Genomic DNA, 21,784 nt, shown 5'->3' on the forward strand with positions numbered 1-21,784 from the left:
CCAGAGTTCAAATCCCAGCAACCACATGGTGGCTCATAACCATCCGTAACAAGATCTGACGCCCTCTTCTGGAGTGTCTGAAGACAGCTACAGTGTACTCACATATAATAAATAAATAAATAAATCTTTAAAAAAAGAAAAAAAAAAGAATGTTCAGCTTTTCTATAGCATTTATATTAATTATCATGAGTGCTTTTAGTAACCCTCTGAATCAATGTTTTCTTTCCCATTTAACAGACTTTTAGGAATCAAAGCCTACATATTAAAAAAAAAAACTTTTTCCAAAGAACTAATACATTTTTTAATTGCTATTGAAAATTTTTAAATAATGAAATAGTATCTTGAACTGAAGCTATTTTAGTAATAAATGTCTTACCATCATATACATACTAGTACATAGGCAATGCTATGAGATAATTACTACTTAAGTTTCCACGAGCAACCAAAATACAAATGTCAACACAATGATGAGTTTGACGAGGCCTTCAACACACACCAAGTGCCCAGATCTGGCCAGGACTGCTCTTTGGTAATCCCAGACATCAGAAGTAGCGTGTGCTGACAGAACAAACAATGCAGGTTGGAATCAGACATGTGCAGTCTCCTCAGAGAGGGTGACCACATGTAACTACAGCTTCTCTAAGACTGTCATGCCCTTCCTATCAGATGTTTTTGGATTATACAGCAAGTCAATACTGAAGGTGGCTTAACCACATCAAAGCTATTACTAAATATAGGGTTAGAAATAGATCTTGAATTTCCAAAGTCTAGTCTTTATACAGCATACAGTAAATTTCAGTGCATACCTGCTAATGTTTTGTTTCAACTCTGAGATGAACAGTGACCCTGAGTATTTCTTCTTGCTTTCTTCTTCTCTGAGGCCTAACCCTTCTTCTTGCCCAAACCTTAGTACCATATCCACAATTTGATTCATTCAATTCATGGGATTGCAAGCTGGCACAACCACTCTGGAAATCAGTTGGGCAGTTTCTCAGAAAATGGAACATAGTACTGAGGACCCAACTATACCACTCCTGGGTATATACCCAGAAGATGCTCTAACATGTAATAAGGACACATGTTCCACTATGTTCATAGCAGTCATATTTATAATAGCCAGAAGCTGTAAACAACCCTGATGTCCCTCAACTGAGGAATGGATACAGAAAATGTGGTACATTTACACAATGGAATACTACTCAGCTATTAAAAACAGTAATTTCATGAAATTCGCAGGCAAATAGATGGAACTTGAAAATATCATCTTGAGTGAGGTAACCCAATCCCAATCACAAAAGAACACACACAGTATGTACTCACTGATTAATGCATATTAGCCCAAAATTTCAGAATACCCAAGATACAATTCATAGACCATATGAAGCCTAAGAAGAAGGAAGACCAAAATGTAGATGCTTCAGTGCTTCTTAGAAGGGGGAACAAAATACTCACAGGAGGAAATGTGGAGACAAAGTGTGGAGCAGAGGCTAAAGGAAAGGCCATCCAGAGACTGCTCCACCTGGGGATCCATCCCATATACAGACATCAAACCCAGAAACTACTGCAGATGCAGGAAGTGCTTGCTGATGGAAGCCTGATATGGCTGTGTCCTGAGAAGCTCTGCCAGAGCCTGACAAATATAGAGGTGGATGCTCGTAGCCAACCATTGAACTGAGCGTGGGGGGCTCAGATGGAGGAGTTCAAGAAGGAACTGAAGGAGCTGAGGGAGTTTGCACCCCTATGGAGGTAGGAACAGTATCAACAGGCCAGACCCCCCCCCACCCAGAGCTCCCAGGGAATGGACCACCAACGAAAGAGTACACATATAGGTACCCATGGCTCTGGCCACATACGTGGCAGAGGATGATGGCCTTGTAGGACAATGGGAGGAGCGGCCCTTGGGCCTGAGGGTGTTCGATGCCCCAGTGTAGGGGAATGCCAAGGCAGGAAGACTGGAATGGGTGAGTGGGTAGGGGACAGGCAGGGGGAGGGGGAATGGGATAGGGGATTCCAGAGGGGAGACCTGGAAAGGGGAAAACATTTGAAATGTAAATAAAGAAAATATTCAATTTTTTTAAAAAAGGAAAAAATAAACATAAAAACACAAAATTTCAATAAATTTTATTAACTCAGAATTCCTAAAATGTTATTTATCTACATCATTTTCAATTATGCTATATATTGAGACAGGGCCTCATACAGTTCAAACTTGAACGTTCTATGATGTAGAATGATCCTGAACATCGGAACCTCCTGCCCGCACTGCCTGAGTGCTGGCATTAGACATGTGCCATGTGCTTGGTGCTGGGGACCAAACCCACAGCTTCCTGTACACTAGACAAACACTTTACTGAACTACATCCCGAGCACATGATATGCTGTTTTAAAGGTTTTCTCTCTCTATTTATGGTCATGTGTTACATAATGATGTTTCCCAACAGGCTCCATATGTCACACTGGTCTCATAAGATTACACTGCCTACAACCTCAACACGACAATAAAACTGCCTCACAATGTACTTCTCAGAACTTATCCCTACTGTGAAACCACATGACTGTGCTGATCACGGTTCCTCACTGCACTGGAGAAGCCAATGTGCTGAGACATTTACTTGCAAGGCATTACAATGCAAAAGAACAAATGTAAAGGACATTAAAATCCTCTAAAATATTGAAAATGTCAAGTAATAAAACTGTGATAGATTTCTAATTGTGCTTTTGAGTATGAAATGGATAAGCAATTAATATTATCTGTCATTAAGTGGAAACCACTTAATTGATTCTAAGAAATGTTCAACCTGTCAACGAAAAAGCATATAGAAGGTATGTATCAGTTATGGAGGCAAATAACATAGCAAACAATACATGAAGTTCTAAAATTCCATGTCTTACCAACTACATTAAAACAGTCCATTTACTAAAAGCTTAAAAATCATTTAAAGGGGGTGGAGAGATGCCTCAGTGTTACCCACAAATTGCACAAATTGTTCTCTGAGAGGATCTGAGTTAGGTTCCAAACACTTGCATCAGGCAGCTGTCAACAGCCACTAACTCCAGTTCCGGGGCATCCACCGCCCTCTACTGGACTCCATGGCATTAGCTCATGGGATTTCCCACACAGGCATATCCATGCAGGCTTTGTTAAAAACAAGAAATTCAGGACAGTTAGGTTCCTCAGTGAGTAAAGGTGTGACACCAATCCTGACAACCTGAGTTTAATCCCAGGACTCACCTGGGGCAGAGAGAACCAACTCCCCAAAGTTGCTCTTTGACGTCCGTCCATGCACACACAGAATAAGAGTAATTTAAAAACTATATACACATTTATCTTAGGTAATGCACAAGCATAATGTTAAATAGCCTGCCATAATTCTTTTAGATAAACATCCTTTTCGAAAGCTTTGAGCATGGGGTATAGCTCAGTAGTACAATGTTTGCCTAGCACATATAATAACCTGGATGCAAACCATAGCACCATAAGGAAAAAGAATTTCAAAACCCTGAGACTTGACATTAATACTGTAGTTCTAGAATATAGGTATTTATAATGATACGGAGGAAGTTTCACACACTTATTCTAAAAAGTTGTATTCTTTTATGTATAAGATTTTAGAAATATAATTCTCGTGGGGTGGGGGAAGGTAGCGGTACACCTGGAAAAACTGAGCAATTCTTAAAGTCTTTAGAATGGAATTCTGGCCTCTGTTTGCACCTGCACTCACTCACATACACATACCATCACAGCACACATGTACATACATAACTTAAAAATCTTTTAAACAGTTTTTAAGTGTTGTCTCCCCTCTCCTCCCCCCTCCGCCCTCCCTTCCTTCCACCCTCGAATGGTAAGATCATGCTCATGTGTCCCTTGAACTCACTATGTAGTCTAGACCGACTCTGTACTTCTGACTCTCCACCCCCACCTCCAAGTACCCGTGTAACAGCCAGGGTTGCAGGCATGGACACCACGAGCCCGGTTCTGTACTGCCCTGTTAACTGGACCATGCATGCTTCTAGTATGCCGGGCAAGCACTCCACCAGAAGACCTATATCCCCAGCTCCTTAAGTATTACTCTCGTCCTCTTAAATTACTGGAAAAAGTCATACTTCAATGACCTGCTATTAAAAGGTGCAGCATAAAAATAGTTCAGTCATTTTGTTGTTTTTAAGCTCTAGTATTTATAGATAGTAGCAATTCATTATTTAAGTAAAAGTTGGCCATTCAGCTACAACCTGCTGCCTCTCTTACCAGATTTGTATTGCTATAACAAAATAACGTAGACTAAACAATATATGCATAGTAGAAATTTATTCCTCACAGCTCTGGAGGCCGGGAAGTTTAAGATCGAGGTGTTTACAAAATAATATAGACTAAGAATTTTATACGTAGTAGAAATCTATTGGAGGCTGGGAAGTTTAAGATGGAGGTGTGTAGAGGTCTGGTATCTTGTCAAGGTATCCTGTTTCCAAGAAGAGCTCTGTGCCCTCCAATAGGGAGGAATGCTGTCTTCTTTGTCTTCTTTAAGTGGTATAGTAGAACAATTAATCAATTCCTTCAAGCCTCCTGTAGCCCCTCTCCCCATGCTTTTTGGTTGTTTTAGGACAGGGTCCTACAATATAATTCAGGCTTATCTCCAACTGGAAATTTCATTTTTATTTTATTTTATTTTGCCTCAGTTCCCCAGTCTGGGACTACAGGACTATCCAAACTTATGTTCAGCCTTCAAGTGTTTCATCAGGGCCATGGGAGCTTTGCTCCTATGATTTAATTACTTTCCAAAGCCTCCCATTTTTAATATGATTGAATTGGCCAGCACACATAGGCTGGTAAGGTGCCCAGGCAGGGAATGGTTTGTGCCACCAAGCCTGACGCCAAAAGTTAAATCCTCAGTATCTACACTGCAAGAGATACTCCACTTTTGCAAGTTGTCTTCTGAGCTCATGTATACCCACAGTAACACAGTAGCACCCATTCACACACAAATAAACACAGGGAAACACAAACCCTGTCTCGAAAAAAAACAAAAAAAATTTTTTTTAAAGTTTCCACACACACATTTTTGCTGCAGTTAGGTTATGGTACTTTGCTAACAGTCGAGGTGCAGTTTATAAACAATAGTAAAGGAGAAGTTTCAGGGCTGCAGAGATGGCTCAACTGTTAAAGCATGGGCAGCTCATCTAGAGGCCCCAGGTTCACTTCTAAGCACCACAATTGTAGGCAGCTCACAACTGTAGTGACCACTGTGGAGTTCTGGTTTCTTTGAAAAGCACAGAACTACTACAAGAATATGTTTTCATTTTACTCCCAGGTCTGGGGTAGGGGGCTGCTTCAGGCTCTCCACAGCAGCTGACTCGTGCACAGCAGGGCTGTGGCTTTGCCAGCTGCAGATCGTTTCTGCGGTTGTGTGACAGCTGGAATTCTGGGGACCTTTCAGAGGGTATGTACACGCTAGAGCCCTCAGGGGTGGGTTGGTGGGTGGTTGTTGTGTGCAAAGAAGAAACAACAACAAGAAATTAGGTATCCTGGGCTGGTGAGATGGCTCAGTGGGTAAGAGCACCCGACTGCTCTTCCGAAGGTCCGGAGTTCAAATCCCAGCAACCACATGGTGGCTCATAACCACCCGTAACAAAATCTGACGGCCTCTTCTGGAGTGTCTGAAGACGGCTACAGTGTACTTACATATAATAAATAAATAAATCTTTAAAAAAAAAAAAAAGAAATTAGGTATCCTGATAAAGAAGCTCAAATTTGCTCTAAGGAACACGATGCCCCTTATCAGTAGGAAGTAGTCTAATGATAGCGTCCCCTTTCCCCTCTATTTTTTTTTCTCTCTTCTAGTGTTTGGGGATTAAGAGGGTGGAAGGACTCACAAAGTAGCCAAAGTTTACAACATACAACATACAACAGTCTGTGACTTCTCTTCTAGCAGACCTGACACCCTCACACAGACACACATGCAGGCAAAACACCAACGCACATAAAATGAAAATAAATATATTAAACCATGCTGAATTGTTGAAGCAACAGAAACAGTCTGATATCATACTAAATGTATATATAGGAAAATTTTAAAAAGAGAGCAATTTCAGCCTTTAATCCCAGCACTCAGGAGGCAGAGGCAGGCGGATTTCTGAGTTCGAGGCCAGCCTGGTCTACAGAATGAGTTCCAGGACAGCCAGGGCTATACAGAGAAACCTTGTCTCAAAAACCAAAAAAAAAAAAGAGCAATTTCTACTATAGGATTTTTTATACTGATGGACAAGATGAGCATTTTCTCAATCTCACACAATAGAATAGTCTAGATTATTTTAAAGATGTCTAAGTAAAATTTAAATTTCTCCATGTTATTTAGTTTTAATAGTTAAACATGACCTACTAATTATACTATGTATTTATTAATTTATGGTCCTTCGGCTGACCTTAGGCCTTTCATATGCTAGGCAATATTCTCCCAGTAAACAACTCCCCAGTTCTGTAAGATCCAAGGTTACATTTTATCCTGTTAAAATCCTACCTTTATTGCCTCTTTTATGACTACATGGTCATGCACAGAGAACAGAGGAAGGACACACAGTAGTTTCTCAGTGTGACTGCGTGCTGGTGGAGCAGTAGACAGGAGAGGAAGGAAGAGAGATACCCCTCAAGCCTATATTAAAATAGCTAGGATGTGAAACATAATTACTATATATTCTTTAAAACATATCTATATACAAATAGGCATGAATGTCTTAAGTGTATTTTCCTATTAGCATGACAAAATACTGTAGCAAACACAACTCAATAGAGAAAGGGCTCTTCTGGCTCACAGTTACAAGTTACATTCCATCTGGCAGGGAAGTCCCAGGGACAGGAGCTGGACAGAAGTGTCAGTGACATCTACAGTCAAGAGCACACAGCAAAGATCAATAGACACATGCTACTGCTTGTCCAACTCTTTCCATTCAACCCAGTGTGTGTGTGTTAGGTATGTGCTTGTCTAGACTATATTATAGGAACAGTGATTATTTAATCTGGTTTTGTGGTTCCCTCTAGAAGTTTGCAGATTTTCTGTAAAGAACCTGTGATGGTTAATCTTGTTACCTAGGAGACAGCCAGTCTTCTGGGCATACCTAAAAGGCATTTCCTGATAGGTTTCCCTGAGGTTGAGGACCCATCTGGAGTGGAGCCATCATCATTGTATAGGCTGGGGACCTTGACTAAATGAAAAGGGACTGAGTAGAGCACCGCTCTTTCTTTCTGCTTCCTGACTGCAGATGCACTGTGACCAGCCTCCTCACCAATTAGAGTCTTAGGGCTTCCATTGCTATGGCAAAACACCATGACCAAAGAAACTTGGCAAAGAATTTTCACTTACGGTTCCGCATTACAGTCCATCCCTGAGACGTCATGGTTGGAGGCTGAAACTGATGCGTAGGTCACGGAAGAACATTGCTTACTTGCTTGCCCCTCTTTTCTTACCCAGGGCACCAGCCCAGGGATGGCACCACTTACACTCAGCTGGGCCTTGCTATGTCAATCATTGATCAAGAGAATGTACCACAGGTTTGTCCACAGGCCCATCTGACAGGGGGCACTTTATCAATTGAAGTTCCCTCTTCTAAAATGACCCCAGCTTCTGCCAAACTGACATAAAACTAGTCAGCTAGCACAGGCTCTTCTTTCCACAAGTTACTTCTGTCAGGTGTTTTGTCCCCACAACAAGAAAAGTTATGAATTCAGGACCGGACAGTGAGTATTGTCTCAGGTACTCAGTTCTGATTCTGTAGGAAGAAAATAATCATACACACGTGTTACAGTGTTGATTTAAGACTTTGGTACCCGGTTCTGCAATCAACCCTCATCTGTTAGATGCTGTGCAGGAGGTTTGTGTTTGTGGATCACATGTACAGCCTGGTAACTGTACATGAAGGTGAATATTCTCGACGGTGTAGATGAGCCTCATCCAATCAGCCTCAAAAGGACTGAGGTTTCCCAGGAAAGAGGAAATTCTCCCTCAAGACTGTCAAAGACTCCTGAATCTCCGTGCCAGCCTGCCTTATAAATTTCAAACTTGTCAGCCACCCACTACTATCGTATTAACCAACACTTAAAGTAAATCTCCTGTTAAGTGACAGATAATGTGTGGTATACGATTGCCCATGCTTCTCTGGAGAACCTTGACTAATACACAGACAATACGTAAACTAATGGGCATGACTGCTCCATTAAAAGTATTTACAGTAACAGCTGGTGGGTGAGATTTAGCCCAAGCTCTCCAAACCCAAGTTGTATCATTAATAAGAGATGGATGCTTTCACTAAACACATTTTATTTTTTTAAGATTTAAATTTTTAATTAGATGCATATGCGTGTGTCAGTATGAAGACTTGTGCAAATGAATGCAGTGCCATGGAAGGCTTGGAAAGGGAGTCAGATGCTTTGCAGCTGGAGGAACAGACACTTGTGAAACAATGGATGCTGGGAACTCCAAGTGCTCTTACCCTCTGAGCCATCTCTTCAGCCCCACACCCTAGGTTTTAAGCAGTGTAAAAGGAACCTGTGCCCCATGGATTGGAAGTCATCTTGGCTAGGACAGAGTCTGGAACAGCTGTGAGTGACTCCAGTCTCTAAGAACGAGACCTATGCTGAAGGTGCAGTGAGAGCAGTTTCTCAGGATGGCAGGCTAGTTTCATTTCACATGTTCTTATACTTTCAATGTTACTGTTGGAGAGCAAATTTTTTGCTGCCAAAAAAAGCAGAAGTCAATTAAAGGAATGTTTTTTAGATATTCATTTATTAAATTTTGCACTTTTTCAACAAAAATTGTTGAGGAAAATTAAAAATTTATGAGATCATTAAATACAAGGGTTACAATTTTTGGCACAAAAGGAATTCTTTTTATCAAGAATGTACAGCACAGGACTTTCATGTAACATTTATTACAAACAGGGACCCTTAACCTAGAAAATGGGACCTACCTATATGTTTATTTTTATTAGTTTTTGTTTATTTGAGTCAGAGTCTCATAGCCCAGGCTGGCCTTGAACTTGTGATCCGCCTGCCTCCGCCTCCTGAGTTCGAGTGCTGGGATTACAGGTGTGCGCCACCATGCCAGGCGCTACCTATAAATTTAAATAGTAGATTGTCAAGTTAGTAGATAACCCCATATTCACTTCTCTAGCCTAGGTTAATAAGATTTTCATCTTAGAAGAAATTGGTATCCCAAAAAGGTTCTGTAAATACTTGTCTCATCGTGGAGAGACCTGTTTGTCAGAAGATTTAGATAACCTATAAATGAAAATGATCAATTTGCAAAAAGCTAACATCACCCTATCTTCTAAATAGTAAAGAATGCATAGAGGAGCTCCTAAGGTTATACGGTATAAAGGTGAAAAGAATAAAACAGGTAACTTGAAATGTAGTATCTGAAAGAGAACTCTTAAGTAATCAAGCAGATTAAACAATAACAACAATGCTTAAGCCCAAGCAAGAATCAGGGCAGGTTGACCACGGCCAGATGACAGACAAGTTCATAAGGCAGAGGGATGAAGAGAATAAAGGCCACTAAGACACTGTCTGAGGGAAGTAAAGAAGTGGAAACTAATGAAATGGCGTTGGTGAGAGGTCACCAGAGACCCATGAATTCAGAAAGGAGCCACAGTTGTAAGGACAGACCGTCGAAGGCCTAAGTGAAAGAATGCTGCAAACCAAGGGCACCGTGTCTAGCTTGTTTAGAGGACTTCTGACTTCAGATGCTTGCTATCAGGGCCTTTGCTCCGATTACTGTATTGGAAACTATAGTCACTATTTTACCTACTTAGATCCATAGTTCCTAGTAAAGCATAAATGTCTTTAGCACAACAAAATTTCAATCATTATTTATTGACAATGATAAATTACTTAAAAATGCACAGCAGAGTAAACCAATCTCAATCTCTGTCTCTGTCTCCCCCACACACCCCTAACTGTTCTCAAAGGAGAAGCACATGCCCGTGTTTTGTAGCTATTACCTAGCATTAACTAAGAATTAGACTCCAGAGCCCGTGAGGTGGCTCAACACCTAAAGGAGCCTGCTGCAAAGCCTGCTGGCCTGAGTCTGAGCCCCAGGAATCACATGGCAGGAGAGAACCCATTCCCACAAACTGCCCCTGCCGTCACACAGGTCCACGTACACACACACACACACACACACACACACACAGAGGAAGCTGGCACCACACTCACCTCTCATAGTATCCTCAGTACTGAGAAGAGACGAAACCATAATCTGCCAACGCCCGCACTGTCCTTGTCAGAGTCAGGGTTCTGTAGAGAAGTTCCCACTACCACATTTGTCTACTATAGCTCAGGAAAATGGTGCAGTCGATCCTCTTAACAGAAAATAAACTGGGAAAGATGTGCAAGGGATCTCCATAGTGTTAAGTTCCAGAAAGGCCAAGTGGTGCCTTAGACACATAAGGTAACTGTTGGCAATTATGGAATGCTTGCTATGTTCTAAGAACTGACAGATCACCTCATTTAATCCTTTCAACACCACCATGGAGTTTGGGGAGCATGAAGTTAGGGTTCCCTAATCCACAGGAAGAAGCCTGGGTTAAGGAATTCTTAACAACATTAAAGAATTGCTGAAGACAAAGGTAATCAGACAAAATGCTGTGATTTGAACCCATGAATTCTGATTCTTAAGGGTGTTATATGGCCAAACAGAATAGAACAATTATTTCTCTTCGAAGGACAAATTAAATCTCCTCAAAAGTAATCTGTACTTAATTTTATCCTTTACCTGACACTTTGTCTACTACATGCCCTAAAAGGATGACTCCTGGGTGATAACTTCAACAAAATTAAAAAACAAAACAAAACAAAACAACAAAACCCTGAAGTCTGTACGAAATTTATTATAGTGGTGAGTGAAGAAAAATGAGTTGATTACTGCTATTCCACGCTGATCAGATGAAATAAGATATATATATATATATATATATATATATATATATATATATCACTTAGTCACTTAGTGGAATTATGTAGATCCAAGTTATTCTTTGAAACAAACACCCCTAAATCAAATAGGTCACTTAAAAACCCAAGTGCCCTCCCTGTGCTTCCAAGTTTCAGTAAGAACTTACCGTTAAACAACTTGTGTTTCGGGTCCATCATTGAAACGCCACATAATTAATTTGTGGCTTTTCCCATACTCTCTTGCATTTCTTAGTCCTCATTTACATCTTAGTTTACCACATTCACCGTGGTTCTTGAAAGTTTCTTCTCGTATTCCCCAGACTACGTCACAGATTCCCCTCGCTCTTTCTAAATAAGTGAATGTCTGCTGCAAAACCTGTAGCTGCGCTCTCAGAGCTTAAAAAAGCCCGATTTTTTTTTTTTTTTAAAGATTTAGAAGTGACCGTCAAAATACCCCGTCGCTACAACTTATTTACTCCAGGGAAACTGCCAGCAGGGTGTTGGAATCAATCGCAAGGCTGTAGTAGGTGGAGGGAGAGCTGTCAAATCCTACAAGGCTGGGCAGGGAGGACGCGCCAGGGAGGCTCGAGGGGAGGCGGAGGGAAGGCAGCGTCGGACTCCATTCCGTAAACAGTCCCTACGCCTCTTGTCCAGCGCAGGGAAAACAAAATCCACCCCCGCAACCAGCCGGGCGGGACCCGGAGCGGCGGGCCTGGCAGGGGCCCGCGGAGGGCGCGGGAGCCAGGCGGGCGCCGAGCCCCTCGCACTCCGGGCGGCGACCGGCCCGCCCGGCCTCCCGCGCCGCGCCGCTCCGGGCGCCCGCACGCCCGCACGTCGCCGACCGTCGGCGGCCGCTTACCGTGGCGCCTCGCAGCTTCCCCCGAGGCGGCCCTCAACGGCTGCCGCAGTCAGAGCACCACCCCGCGGCGGGGCACGTCTAGCCCGCCCGCAGCTCCGGGCTCCCCCGCAGCGCCGCCAGCGCCGCCGCTGCCGCCGCCGCCGCCGCCGCCGCTCTCGCGAGAAGCGGGCGAGAGCGCGCGCAGGGGGCGGGGGAGGAGGAAGGGCGGGGCTGCCAACGGCGGCGGCCACTTCTGCGGCGCATCCGGAGGGGTGGCCGCCATTGTGCTTCGTCGCCGACTTCTCTACCGGGAGCCCGAGAGCCGAGCCCAGCGAGCAAGGAGGCGGCGGTGTGGCTGCGGCGAGCGCGACACTCCCTGCGGCGGAGTGCCCGGTGGAAGAGGGTAAAGAGCGGCGGCGGCGGGGGGGGGGGAGGGGAGCGCTGGAGTGCGAGCCTCCCCCCACCCCCACCCGGGACCCCGGGGACAGGGCGGGCGAGCGGATGGGTGGTGCGCGTCCCTCGGGGACCCGGGCGGCCGTAGTGCGGGGTCGGCCCACCCAGGATTTCGGTCGGTTTCCCAGTCCCCTCGGAGTAGGTGGAGGGAGGTAGGCCTCGCGGTGGCCCCGCACCGGGAGTGGCGTGACACGGGCAGTGTGAGGCAGGAAGGCTGGCTCTCCTGACCCCGGGCGAGAGACGGGTGTGTAAGGGGCCGACTGTAGCCACGCAAGGTGTGAGTAGTAAAATGCACCCTCACCTTGGAGAAATTGCGTTGCGAAGAGCGTGCGCGCACGCATACACACACACACACACACACACACCGAAACCACTACAATGAACACCCTCCTTCCTTCCCCCCCACCCCACAAAAGTAGGTGTTGGTTATATGGGGATGGAAATCCGTGTGGGTCATAAACACGACGTCACGACCAGTGTGAAAACAGTTTAAAGAGCGGGCCTCGGGTCACACGCCATTCTGTAGTTTTTTGTTTTAATTGTCTTCAATGTCCTTATATCTTAAGTCCCTTCAACCCTCCCCCCCCCCCCGTTTGTATCCAGCACGTAGGGGTGAGTACCGAGATACCGTCCTGGTTGACAAGTTAAACAATAGTACTCACCAAAAAAAGGTAGATCCTATGTATTCTCACAAGATAACCCGAAATGGGGTCAATATTTCCTTTTGAAGAGCTCGTGTGTGTGTGTGTGTGTGTGTGTGTGTGTGTGTGTGTGTGTGAGTGTGAGTGAAGTAGCAGTTGTGCTGAGGCAGTCGCAGTGGAACCAGAAACTCTGGGCATCGCCATGGCCATAGTTATTTTACCTCTTCAGATCTCCTAGTTGAGATGAGTCCCCCCCACCCCCGACTCCTGGGATGTGGTTTTTAAGGAGATAGCGTGTGAAGCAGTCACACTACAGGGCATAATACTTGTACTGTAGAATTTTAATGACTCCAAACAAAAGGAATTTACCACCAGTTTTATCATCAAGCATTCTGGTCAGAACGAAACTTGGACTTTGTGAGTTGTGTCCCCATAGCTTCATGTTTTTATGGGTTGATTAGAGGGCTCTTACCTTGTGTTTCACGCTGGCACTGAACTCATGATGTTATCCAGACTGACCTCTAACTTGCCTAAGCCTTTTGAGCTCCGGGATTGCCGGGGTGTGCCACCAGATCCAATACCAGCACACAGCTCTAGTTTGGCCCTAGATGTTTGGTATACCATCCACCTCCCCTCCCCCTGTCCCCTTCTCCCATGCCCATAGATTTTTTTCTTCATTATTTGACAGTTTCATATATGTATGTAATGGAATTTAGGGTCTCTCCCCCCACCCCTATCCAATTATCTTTTTTCAATTACCTGATGGGTCAGATTGTCTTATGCAATGTAGGGTCTTGGGGCATGCTAAGCATTTGCTCCCTGAGCTATATTCAAGACACCTCAACCCAGGTCAGGTGTCTTGAATAAGGAAGGTGGTTTTCCCACATAACGCCACAGATTTTTTAGTGTTCTAGATGAAGGTTTTGGATAATCAACTTGAATGTAAGTCATCTGTAGCATTTATGCAGACAAATGTTATTCCATATCCATCTCACACACCTCTGTCATCTGTTATATCCACATTCTAATATATTTTAGGAAAGTAATCGTAGAGTGGAAAATTTATCAAGTAGTATAAGCATTGTTTGGTTACCAGGTTAGAGCTTCCCTTTACAGGAATGAGCTTGACGCAACATCTTCCAACAACTCACAGTTTAGTCATCAGACGAACAAGTAAACAAGCACCTTACTGCCTTCCTCACTTAGATACTGTACAGACAGTCTGGGCTGGAAAGAGGGCTTAGGCTTGGACAACTGTAGAGTGCTTGAGCTAAACTGAGGCTTGGCTAGGACCTGCTGTGATGATGTGCTGTTTTAGGAGGTGACAGGGCCTCCCAGGTTTGGTGCCCTGTGCCATGGGGTGGAGAAAGAGCTGTTATACCCAAGTAAAACTATATTTATCTTTGTTGACACATTCTTCTGTGTGTCTGTAAAAAACCTGGGAATACTTATGTAGAGTGTATAAGCTTGTATCAAGCTATACCTTTAAGCAACAAATTAAGTCATGAGCTGGTAGACTGTAGATCAGCATTGGGCCAAATTAGATCACAACCTAGAAACGAACAAGTTCCTACTAAAGTTCTTAGATCACAAAAGGAGAATTCTGTTTGAGTAAATCCATTTATCTATATTTTTGTTTTGTTTTGTTTTTAGAAAAATTAGTAAAGTTGCTGGGATTGAATCCAAAAGAACTGAGTAGAAATGGTAAAATTGCTTCATAATTTGACAGTAGGCTGAGATTTGATGTTTGTGATTTTTAATTTTCTCCACTTAATGTGGCCAAAGCTGGTTTTACCTGTTCTCAAGTATGTTTCCTCTGACTACTGGTTAGACTAGATAAGTTTGAACAGCAGGTTTTAAAATCACCTGCTCCCCTGTGCCCATTTTTTGCCAGCAGCTGTAGAGAGGCTAAGCTTGTAAAAGCTAGTAATCATGTATTTCTGAGTTTGCATGAAGAACTCTAAATTGGTTTGCAGTTGCTGAATGAAGATTGAATTGTGTCACCCAAATAGCAAATTCATTTCAAAAGGTTATCTTTAAGTGCTGTAGAACTGATAGACAAGGTCATTTATATTTTCCAACGATGATGCTAAGTTTTCATCTTCCAAAAATAGTTTTAAAATGCCTTAAATATTAGGAATACTGAAAGTATGTTATAGCTAAGTATTCAGAGAGATTTTTCTAAAAGACCCCAGAAGTTTGTGTCTCAAATTTCTTCCCTTATTTGGCCACATTTAGCTTTCCTGCCTCATAGTGGTGTTGGTTGATATTTGTATCTTGATAATCCATGTGATCTTTTATGGTATGATGTTTCAGAGTAGCATTTGAAGAATGAAAATGGAAGCTATAAGACCTCTTAGGACATTTTCAAATCATTTTTGTTTTTTCGAGACAGGGTTTCTCTGTATAGCTCTGGCTGTCCTGGAACTCACTTTGTAGACCAGGCTGGCCTAGAACTCAGAAATCCGCCTGCCTCTGCTGGGATTAAAGGCGTGCGCCACCACGCCCAGCGACATTTTCAAATTGTGCAGTATCATTTACAGTGCACATTTACACTTAAGGGGTAGAAAAGGGAAGGTTGGCCATGTCCTATCTAGACCATCATCATGGCATTACAAAGACACATTCAGACTAAGGTACGGGAGAAAGTCATAGCTGTAGCTTATGGTTTGCCACAGATTTCGGTCATTTTAAGAATGTACATTCTTTAAAATGCCATCATTGCAGTTGCTTTAAAGTAATTAATATAGGAAATGGTAAGTAGGTACATCTGATTGAATAATGATAATTTGTTTCACATTGTTGATTGGTGTGTGGAAGTTAATTTTTCTTTTTGTATAAGAATTTAATAGGAAATTTAAGTCACACAGATCAGCATCTTTTGGTATTTGTAGGCACCAAGGTTATAAACAGCTATTTATGTTTTGTGTATGTGTTGTGTGTGCATACATATGTGGGTCCTCAAGCCTATCTGTGTGTGGAAGCCAGAGAGGTCAATGTCTGGGTGTCTTGAGTGTCTCTACCACCTTCCACCTTGTTTTTTGAGACAGTCTTTACAGTTTCTAAGTGAACCTGGAGTTCACAGGTCATGGGATAGATTGGTGAGTTAGCCCTTGGCATCTTCCTGTCTTAGTTTCACAGTTCAGATGTGCGTTACCATAATTTGCTTTTTTATGTGGGTGCTGCAGATCCAAACTCAGGTCTTCTTTCTTGAGCAGAAAATGTTTTACATGTTGGGCAATTTCCCCCTCATTTTTTAACACAAGAATCTCTAGCCCAGGATGGCCTTAGGCACATGAGAATGACCTTGACTTTTTAATACACATGCCTCTACTAGGTGCTGAGAATATAAGCTAGGATTGCAGATTTCAGCCACGCATTTCATGTATTTCTGCACACTAGATAAGTATTCTGCCAACTGAGCTATAGCCCTACCCCTAACCCCACCCCTTTGTAATATTTATTCATTTATTTTACGTGTTTGGCTCTATACACCATGTGTGTGTAGGAGTTCAACGAGGTCAAAAGGATGCATCACATCCCCTGGACCTGGAGTAAGTATGACTGAGCTGCCATGTAGGTGCTGAGAACCAAACTCAGTCCTCTGCCAAGAGCAGTAAGTGCTGCAACTGTGGAGATATTACGGTAACTAAATTTGTAGAAGTATCTCTGCAGAGAATGGATTGTGTATAGCCCTGAGTGATTCTTAAAGTCTTTTTTAGTATATGATAAAGGCAAATATAATAAGAAAGCTGGGCTGGAGAGATGGCTCAGTGGTTAAGAACACTGGCTGCTCTTCCAGAGGTCCTGAGTTCAATTCCCAGCAACCACATGGTGGCTCACAACCACTGTAAGGGAATCTGATGCCTTCTGGTGTGTCTTAGGACAGTGACAGTGAATTCATATACACCAAATGAAAAAAAGAAAAAAAGCCAATATATCTTTTGAGCTATTTATGTGAAATTATTAACTCTGTTAGTATTGTTTCATAAAAACTAGTATTTGTTCAATATGTGCTGTGTTAGCTAATCTTACAATACACTTTTGAAAGCAGTTTCACCATTTTGTAGGTGAAAAACTTAAGCATTAGAGATTAAATACAGACTCACACCACACAGAGATTTCAAAGCTTCCTACATTTTTCCATTTTTCTACAAAATATTTGAATTTGGTGTGCTAAAAATTAGGTAATGGTCAGTTTATTTCCTACAAAACTTCAGTGTCTTGGCTTGGAAAGAAAGTGGTAAATGAATTAAGTTTGTATCAATATGTGCATTAGAATACAGGGAAAGACTTTTTTTTAAGATTTATTTATTTTATGTATATGAGTACACTGTACCAGAAGAGGGTGTCAGATCCCACTACAGATGGTTGTGAGCAACCATGCGGTTGCTGGGAATTGAACTTGGGACCTCTGGAGAACAGTTAGTGCTCTTAACTGCTGAGCCATCTCTCCAGCCCCCTGGGAAGCTCTCTTTAACTGCTGAGCATCTGCCCCTCTCTGCCTCCATTCTTTAAAACCATCTTACTTCATACTTTCTTGCTCCTTGTTCTCAATTTCCTGGAATAAAAGGGAAATAAATCATTAAGACTTATTAGTTTATTAGCATTACTGAGTAATTCGCGTTCCTCTCCCGCTAGTTTTTAGGTCGTTTGTTTTCTTAAAAGTTATCTATCAAACCTGCCTTCTGTTCATTTCTTTCTTTGTTGTTGTTGTTGTTGTTTTGGTTTTTTGAGACAGAGTTTCTCTGTTAGCCCTGGCTGTCCACTTTGTAGACCAGGCTGGCCTCGAACTCAGAAATCCCCCTGCCTCTGCCTCCCGAGTGCTAGGATTAAAGGCGTGCCCCACCACGCCCGGCTCCATTTCATTTCTTATGTTTGGGTCCTTCTTTTTCCATATCTTGATTGGTTGCCTAGCTAGCTTGGGGCCCCCGGAGCACTTCTGTTTGTTAACTGAACTTTTTTGAAAATCTTGAGTACCTTCTAAACATTGTAGCATTGACTTCCTGTAAAGTGGGGGTTGGGCACCCACAAAGCAATGAAACTCACTTTTAAAGTACCTTTTTAGCAGCACAAAAAGTGCAGTGATTATATAAGTGAATTTGTTAATGCTAAACAGATACCAGTTATTTTATCTCTGAAAGTTCTAGAACAGATTGGAAGGAGAGACTCCTAAGTGCACATGACTGAGCAGAGTACACAGTGCTTGTATAATCTGCAGAGATCTGTTTTCTGCAGTTACTATGAGAACTCTGCCTGGCTCCTCTTCTGTGCATTGAATTGCACTCTTCGTAACATTTTTTGGCTTTTATTCTTAAGCAAGCTTTAATATCTTTGTGGATTTTTTTCTACCTTAAGTCGTCAAAAGTTCATTTCAAATATTTCTGTGAAGTTGTTTTCATCTTTTTTTGGAAACCAATGTTTCCATAACATTTTAAGGTTAGTTTTCTTTTTAAAACTTTATTTTGTGAACGTAATAGAGGACCACCTGTGGGAGCCCGTTCTTTCTTCCCACCATGTGGGTTCTGGGGATTGAACGGTCTTCTGGTTGGCCCACATTTGGAGGGTTTTGTAATCATCTTCAGCCTTCTAAGTAGGTGTGATATTAATTATCCTAGTTTGTATCTGTGTGCTCTATTTCTGTCAGGGTATAAATGTAATGGATAGTGTTGCTTTAAAAACTCCTCCAGCAGTAGACTGCCACTGCTTTGTCTTTAGTGATCAAATAGTACTTACAGAGTAAAGACCCAGAATTTTTGTCTTGGGAGGTGAGAGTTCAATAAAGTGACAACCTCAGACACTTATTAGGACTGTAATGGCTTTGTGGCTCATTGTGATCTTTTCTGCATTCAGAACAGTTTGTAGGGATCAGAAAATGTGGTCCCTTAGTGCCTGTCGGTGCTTGATTGTTTCTGAGAGACATGAGCGTAGACTTTCCATGACTGGAACTTCCTGTGAGCCTCAAAGTACCATCAGTTCAGGGTGCTGAAAGTTGCGTTAGAGTCACCAGTGCTGTATGCAGATTGAGTGTACTGTGTTCTGATGTCATTCTTATGCCTTTGCTCTTACAGAGTTTAACACTTATTTACATAGTTTGTTCTTCACTAGACTACAACTCCTTAATGTACTGCTCAACTTACCATTCCCTTTTTGAACGTTATTATGCTCATCACATAGTAAACATTCCATAAAAAATCTATTAAGTAAATGGATTTTTAAAAAATTCTTTCTAGATCTTTGTTGGGTAGACATTTTTCAAGGACCACATTTTATTTTATTTTATTTTTTAGTATTTTTTTGTGCTTTTGACCTACAACTTATGCAACCAAATTATATAAGTTTTCACATAATACCTACATTGTCAAAATTCAATCAGTTTATGTAGCAGCATTACCAAAAATAGTTTCATACAGTATCAAATTATCTCTCAAAGGACTCTGCCTTCTCTCAGAAGGTTTGTTTTGAACAGATATCCTACTAAGGTACTTTCTACAAGAACTAGGTATGAATACAGTCACATTATGTGACTGTATTCACATTATGATTAATTATGAAAGGCAGAATTAAGCATTGTGCTTTTAAAAAACAAGTTGTATTTGTATCTTTTAATGAATGAATACCAGATAACTGTCCTCCATTTCATATTTTTGTAGCTACCTTGAAAAAGTAACACATTTACTTGTTAATATACTCTTAAGCTTTTACTTCTTAGTGCTGAAGACTCAATGATAAACTTACAAATGTCAGTGATCGTGAATATTTTTTCTCCAGATACATGTCTTTAAATTTACAATGCAAAATTTACTTTGTAGTGAACAGTTTTGTATGGACTTAGCAAATAAGCATGTAAATGACAAAAAAACAGGTGGTGGGAAAGTTTCTGAGTTAGGTGTCTAGCCTTTACTATCCAACAGCTGCAGTTTAAAAAGTGTGGGCACTTAAGTATCCTGGGGTGGGGGTGGGGTGGGCATTAGTACTTAATCCCAGCACTCTCAAAGCACAATCTCCTTAAGTTTGAGGCCAGGCTGGCCTACAGAATGAGTTTTAGGACAGCCAGAGTTAAATGGTGTGTTGCTTGTCTTCAGACAAACTTATCTTGACTTGATAATCCTAAATTAGGAGTTTACAGATCATAAACTTAGACTTCTAGGTAAATGAAGGTGCATCTATCCTACTTAGAAGGAAATCAGTCATTTCAATATTGTCCCTCCCCCTGGATTTGTTTACCTTCATACTCCTAAAAGATTTGTTTACTTCAGGATGTTTTTTCATGCAATGTTTTTTATTATCATTGACCTTTTTCCTTAAATTCTTCCATCTTATAGTAAAATTCAGTAGTGTCTTAATACCTCATGACTAAATATTAGCAGTCACTCAAGTAGAAGCATTCCCAGATAATCACAGTTGCCTTTTTAAAAGATATTTTAAATTAATTTACTTTTTATACATGTGTGAGTGCAGACATGTATGGAGGTCAGGGTAACTTGAGAGACAGGTCCCTCTACCATAGAGTTCGAGAGATCAAACCCAGGTTGTCAGGTTAGGCGTCTTTACTCACTAAGCCGTCTGGCCCCACACGTCAGTGAAGAGTACGTACCCCACATAGCTAACCTCATGGCAGAACAAGCGAGAAGTTTCAGTCCTTTCCTTAGAATAGTGTAAACAAAGCAGTAAATCACTTCTGTTCTGGATCTGTTTTATTTTGGGCTTTAGTAACTAGGACCTGGAATTAGTGCCACGATATATGATGTCAATACAGATACGCGATGTTAGATATTTGTTGTATTAGAACAGTTAGTTCCCACTGTGTTGAAAGGTTGTGGGGCCTTGCTGGAGGCAGTGAGTCACTTGGCGTGAGTGCTGTGCTTTGCCAGGTTAACGTTACTGATGTTTGTTTGTGCTCCTGCTGCCGTGCCTTTGCTACTACGGTAGGCTGTACCCCTTAAACTGTGAGGGGACAGTCTCCCTCCTCTCTGCAGTTGCTGCCTGTCAGTGGCTTGTTTTATTTTCTCACAGCAATGAGAAGAGTAAGGTTTTCTTTGGTTTGGTTTCAGTTTTTATGCTTTTTTGCATTTAGAATCACCACTATTAGAATCTTTGTTGCATATTCTTACTCATCTTATTTTGAGCCCTTAGAGGATGACCTTTTCTCCACAATTTGCTTCTCTTATCATCTATAAGTTCTTTTTATGGTCACTATTTTATATAATATAATTCATTGAGTAGTTATGCTTGATGTTTTCCGTGTTATTAAGAAAAAGCAGGTCTGGTACTTTTGATAACTAAAGGACTTGGACAGATAGTTGGGGTGAGCTTGGTTGATTTTTGTTTGCCTGCCCTTCCTTCCTTCTTCCCTGTGCTAGGGTCCTACAGGGCCTCATACGTGCGTGGCATAGCATTCTTACATTAGCTACATGTGGTGCCCTAGCAAGGAAGGTTTTGGGAGTGTTCCAAATGTTTTATTATTTAGAAATTTTCTGATTTTGTTTCTGTTTTAAAATTTTTAGGTCTATTTTATGTGTGTATTTGCCTACATATATGTAGGCATGTGCCACATATGCCTGCAGATGGTTGTGAATTATGATGTGGGTGCTGGGAATGGAACCCAGATCCTCTGTAAAGGGCAAGCCTTCATGACTGCTGAGCCATCACTTCTACCCTGACCTCTTACTTTTTTTAGTGATTTAAGAATAGGAAATTGTAAATCTCCAGACAATATTTGGAGACACGGGACCAGAAAAAAGACTTTGGTTTTGATATTAAGTCTGGAGAGAGAGAGAGAGAGAGAGAGAGAGAGAGAGAGAGAGAGAGAGAGAATGAATGAATGAATGAATGAATGAATGTGTGTGAGGGCGGGGAGAGTTTCTCTACCTTCTCAGGGCTGGGATTTAAAGCACACACCATCAAACC

At 41.9% G+C, this 21,784-nt stretch overlaps 2 protein-coding genes across 24 annotated transcripts in view; one reads left to right on the forward strand and one right to left on the reverse strand.

Moving 5' to 3' along the window:
* Baz2b (bromodomain adjacent to zinc finger domain 2B) overlaps nucleotides 1-11,892 on the reverse strand; it is a 306,980-nt gene extending 295,088 nt beyond the window's left edge. For all 19 annotated transcript variants that reach the window (XM_029536235.1, XM_029536246.1, XM_021191954.2 and 16 more), the window contains exon 1: nucleotides 11,802-11,892. The gene's annotated coding sequence lies outside the window, so the exon portion shown is untranslated. The remainder of the gene's footprint in view (nucleotides 1-11,801) is intronic.
* A 129-nt stretch (nucleotides 11,893-12,021) lies between these two features.
* Nucleotides 12,022-21,784, forward strand: part of March7 (membrane associated ring-CH-type finger 7) — a 37,065-nt gene continuing 27,302 nt past the window's right edge. For all 5 annotated transcript variants that reach the window (XR_003843446.1, XR_003843445.1, XM_029536077.1 and 2 more), the window contains exon 1: nucleotides 12,022-12,183. The gene's annotated coding sequence lies outside the window, so the exon portion shown is untranslated. The remainder of the gene's footprint in view (nucleotides 12,184-21,784) is intronic.

The sequence above is a fragment of the Mus pahari genome, chromosome 3, assembly GCF_900095145.1.
Source record: "Mus pahari chromosome 3, PAHARI_EIJ_v1.1, whole genome shotgun sequence".
In the NCBI taxonomy this organism is placed as follows: domain Eukaryota; kingdom Metazoa; phylum Chordata; class Mammalia; order Rodentia; family Muridae; genus Mus; species Mus pahari.